Source organism: Ovis canadensis, chromosome 9 (genome assembly GCF_042477335.2).
Source record: "Ovis canadensis isolate MfBH-ARS-UI-01 breed Bighorn chromosome 9, ARS-UI_OviCan_v2, whole genome shotgun sequence".
In the NCBI taxonomy this organism is placed as follows: domain Eukaryota; kingdom Metazoa; phylum Chordata; class Mammalia; order Artiodactyla; family Bovidae; genus Ovis; species Ovis canadensis.
In genome coordinates, this window is record NC_091253.1 from 12,610,499 (window position 1) to 12,615,707 (window position 5,209).

At 42.8% G+C, this 5,209-nt stretch overlaps 1 pseudogene; it reads left to right on the plus strand.

Annotated features, from left to right (window-relative positions):
• The first annotated feature begins 556 nt into the window (after positions 1 to 556).
• LOC138445573 (ras-related GTP-binding protein C pseudogene) lies at positions 557 to 1,761 on the plus strand (annotated as a pseudogene).
• Positions 1,762 to 5,209: the final 3,448 nt, after the last annotated feature.

The following is a 5,209-nucleotide window of genomic DNA, read 5'->3' on the forward strand; positions in this document are numbered from 1 at the left end:
GCAGTGGCAACAGGACTGGAAAAGGTCAGTTTTCATCCCAATCCCAAAGAAGGGCAATGCCAAAGAATGTTCAAACTACCACACAATTGCACTCATTTCGCATGCTAGCAAGGTAATGCTCAAAATCCTTCAAGCTAGGCTTCAATAGTATGTGAACCAAGAACTTCCAGATGTACAGGCTGGATTTAAAAAGGCAGAGGAAGCAGAGATCAAATTGCCAAAATCTGTTGGATCATAGAAAAGCAAGAGAGTTACAGAAAAACATCTACTTCTACTTCATTGGCTACACTAAAGCCCTTGATTCTATAGACCACAACAATCTGGAAGATTCTTAAAGATATAGGAATACAACACTGAAATAAGATTGATTATATTATTTGCAGCCAAAGATGGAGAAGCTCTATACAGTCAACAAAAACAAGACCCGGAGCTGACTGTGGCTCAGATCATGAACTCCTTATTACCAAATTCAGACTCAAATTGAATAAAATAGGGCGGCGGCCTGGCTTGGCCTGGCCTGGCCTGTCAGGGCGCGGGCGGCAGCGGCTCCAGCACCATGTCCCTGCAGTATGGGGCGGAGGAGACGCCCCTCGCCGGCAGTTACGTTGCGGCGGATTCGTTCCCAAAGGATTTCGGCTACGGCCTGGAGGAGGAGGAAGAGGAGGCGGCAGCCATGGGCGGTGGGGTTGGGGCGGTGCCGGAGGCGGCTGTGGCCCGGGGGGCGCTGACAGCTCCAAGCCGAGGATTCTGCTCATGGGCCTGCGGCGCAGCGGCAAGTCCTCCATCCAGAAGGTGGTATTTCATAAAATGTCACCCAATGAGACCCTCTTTTTGGAAAGTACCAACAAGATTTACAAATATGACATTTCTAATAGCTCCTTTGTGAATTTCCAAATATGGGATTTTCCTGGGCAAATGGACTTTTTTGACCCAACTTTTGACTACGAGATGATCTTCAGGGGAACGGGAGCGTTGATATACGTCATTGATGCACAGGATGACTACATGGAGGCTTTAACAAGACTTCACATTACTGTTTCTAAAGCCTACAAAGTTAACCCAGACATGAATTTTGAGGTTTTTATTCACAAAGTTGATGGTCTGTCTGATGATCACAAAATAGAAACACAGAGGGACATTCATCAAAGGGCCAATGATGACCTTGCAGATGCTGGGCTAGAAAAACTCCACCTTAGCTTTTATTTGACTAGTATCTATGACCATTCAATATTTGAAGCCTTCAGTAAGGTGGTGCAGAAACTTATCCCACAGCTACCGACCTTGGAAAACCTATTAAATATCTTTATATCAAATTCAGGTATTGAAAAAGCTTTTCTCTTCGATGTTGTCAGCAAAATCTACATTGCAACAGACAGTTCTCCTGTGGATATGCAGTCATATGAACTTTGCTGTGACATGATTGATGTTGTAATTGATGTGTCTTGTATATATGGGTTAAAGGAAGATGGAAGTGGAAGTGCTTATGACAAAGAGTCCATGGCCATCATCAAGCTGAATAACACAACTGTCCTGTATTTAAAGGAGATGACTAAATTTTTGGCACTGGTTTGCATCCTTAGGGAAGAAAGTTTTGAAAGGAAAGGTTTAATAGACTATAACTTCCATTGTTTCTGAAAAGCTATTCATGAGGTTTTTGAGGTGGGTGTGACTTCTCACAGGAGCTGTAGTCACCAGACCAGTGCCCCCAGCCTGAAAGCGTTGACACACAATGGCACGCCACAAAACGCCATCTAGCCTGGACGCCAGTGATCGGGGCTCTGTGACAGCTTCTTCACTCCAGGGTCAGATGCCACGTACTGCAGGACATGGGAGTTGCCGCTTGTGAGAACCTGGTGCCTGTCCTACTAGAGACAAGGGATAGAGTTTCTCATTTGGATGCAAACACCTTCAGCCAGTGGTGTGCAACTGAAGCTACTGTTTCTTTAAAAAAAAAAAAAGGCAAAAAAGAATTCCAGAGACCACAGAAGTGTGTGTCTTTCTCCTCTTGGGGGCCCTACTTTAAGTAGTTGGGACATCTTGGACCTGGAGATAATAGCCGTTAACCCGTCCTTACCAGGGGATGTCGCCATCAAATACCAGTTGAAAATAATAGAACTGAATTTTTATATGTTTCACTTAGATTCTCATTTGAATAGTCTCTAAAAATCCTGCCTCGCTTAAGTTCTAACACTGCCTCTCAGATTTCAATTTTGGACCTTACACACCTCAGACCTTCTAAACGCATTTGCTTGCTAACTCAAGACACATGGTCTGACTGCAGCAAAAAAGGACATTCCTGTATTTGTTTCTGAAGAAATGAGAAAATTTTATGCTGCATCAAGTCAAGAGCAAGTCTCCAACAGTGGCTGCTGCGTTCGTTCCTTCAGAAGTGTTGAGGAACAAACTTTGAGACAGAAGATCTTTGCACCTGTGTTTTGGATACCAGATACCTGGGTTCCTTCCCTCACATTTGATAAATGATTCTGATCACTGTTTGAAAAAAAGGGAATTAAAAAAGTTGTTTTCCCCATAATCTCTTCCTCCTCTTAGGAGAAAAACTCATCATGTCATTGAAATATTTAGCTCATTTTTCTTTAAACTTGATACCAGTCTCCACGTACCTTTTATTCTAAGCTGTTGAGATTCTGTTAAGAATTGCTGTTTTGTTGCCCCTGAATGACCCAAAGGCACTGGTGGACTGTCCACTGGGGGTTGAGAGCGTACGGCACCACGACATGTGTCATTAAACATACTTCGTCTCCAGTGTTCCGACACCAAGTGTCAACTGTGGTACTTTCTTCACCTAGGATATTGATTTATAATTGGTTGTTTTGTTGAAAGTTGATACCCTTTCCATTGGCTTAAACTTATACATTACTTTTACTCCACATGCCCAGTTGTCATATATTCCAAAGCCACTGGACCGCTTGAGTACATAAGTACCACTGTTACATGAAATAAGTGTATTCAGGTCTGTAAACCCAACTGTGTGACTTGGAGGGCTTCCTGCAGATGATTCCGACTGATGAGTATTTACACGGACCATAGTGATATCCAAAAGAAAAATGCTTTTATATTTATAGGTTATTTCATTGAACTATATAAAATGGGTATCAATAAATGTATTTACTCCAAAAAAAAAAAAAGGAAGAAAATAGGGAAAACTGCTAGACCATTCAGGTATGACCTAAATCAAATCCCTTATGATTATACAGTGGAAGTGAGAAATAGATTTAAGGGTCTAGATCTCATAGAGTGCTTGATGAACTATGGAATGAGGTTTGTGACATTGTACAGGAGCCAGGGATCAAGACCATCCCCATGGAAAAGAAATGGAAAAGAGCAAAATGGCTGTCTGGGGAGGCCTTACAAATAGCTGTGAAAAGAAGAGAGGCAAAAAGCAAAGGAGAAAAGGAAAGATATAAGCATCTGAATGAAGAGTTCCAGAGAATAGAAAGAAGAGATAAGAAAGCCTTCTTCAGCGATCAATGCAAAGAAATCGAGGAAAACAGAATGGGAAAGACTAGAGATCTCTTCAAGAAAATTAGAGATACCAAGGGAATATTTCATGCAAAGATGGGCTTGATAAAGGACAGAAATGGTATGGACCTAACAGAAGCAGAAAATATTAAGAAGAGGTGGCAAGAATACATGAAAGAACTGTACAAAAAAGATCTTCACGACCCAGATAATCACGATGGTGTGATCACTCACCTAGAGCCAGACATCCTGGAATGTGAAGTCAAGTGGGCCTTAGAAAGCATCACTACGAACAAAGCTAGTGGAGGTGATGGAATTCCAGTTGAACTGTTTCAAATCCTGAAAGATGATGCTGTGAAAGTGCTACACTCAATATGCCAGCAAATTTGGGAAACTCAGCAGTGGCCATAGGACTGTAAAAGGTCAGTTTTCATTCCAATCCCAAAGAAAGGCAATGCCAAAGAATGCTCAAACTACTGCACAATTGCACTCATCTCACATGCTAGTAAAGTAATGCTCAAAATTCTCCAAGCCAAGCTTCAGCAATACGTGATGTTCAAGCTGGTTTTAGAAAAGGCAGAGGAACCAGAGATCAAATTGCCAACATCCACTGGATCATGGAAAAAGGAAGAGAGTTCCAGAAAAACATCTATTTCTGCTTTATTGACTATGCCAAAGCCTTTGACTGTGTGGATCACAATAAACTGTGGAAAATTCTGAAAGAGATGGGAATACCAGACCACCTGACCTGCCTCTTGAGAAATCTGTATGCAGGTCAGGAAGTAACAGTTAGAACTGGCCATGGAACAGCAGACTGGTTCCAAATAGGAAAAGGAGTACGTCAAGGCTGTATATTGTCCTCCTGCTTAGTTAACTTCTATGCAGAGTACATCATGAGAAATGCTGGACTGGAAGAAACACAAGCTGGAATCAAGATTGCCAGAAGAAATATCAATAACCTCCGATATGCAGATGACACCACCCTTGTGGCAGAAAGTGAAGAGGAACTAAAGAGCCTCTTGATGAAAGTGAAAGAGGAGAGTGAAAAAGTTGGCTTAAAGCTCAACATTCAGAAAACGAAGATCATGGCATCTGGTCCCATCACTTCATGGGAAATAGATGGGGAAACAGTGGAAACAGTGTCAGACTTTACTTTTGGGGGCTCCAAAATCACTGCAGATGGTGATTGCAGCCATGAAATTAAAAGACACTTACTCCCTGCAAGAAAAGTTATGACCAACCTAGATAGCATATTCCAAAGCAGAGACATTACTTTGCCGACTAAGGTCTGTCTAGTCAAGGCTGTGGTTTTTCCTGTGGTCATATATGGATGTGAGAGTTGAATTGTGAAGAAGGCAGAGCACCGAAGAATTGATGCTTTTGAACTGTGGTGTTGGAGAAGACTCTTGAGAGTCCCTTGGACTGTGGGGAGATCCAACCAGTCCATTCTGAAGGAGATCAGCCCTGGGATTTCTTTGGAAGGAGTGATGCTAAAGCTGAAACTCCAGTACTTTGGCCACCTCATGCAAAGAGTTGACTCATGGGAAAAGACTCTGATGCTGGGAGGAATTGGGGGCAGGAGTAGAAGGGGACGACAGAGAATGAGATGGCTGGATGGCATCACCGACTCAATGGATGTGAGTTTGAGTGAACTCCGGGAGTTGGTGATGGAGAGGGAGGCCTGGCGTGCTGCAATTCATGGAGTCGCAAAGAGTCGGACATAACTGAG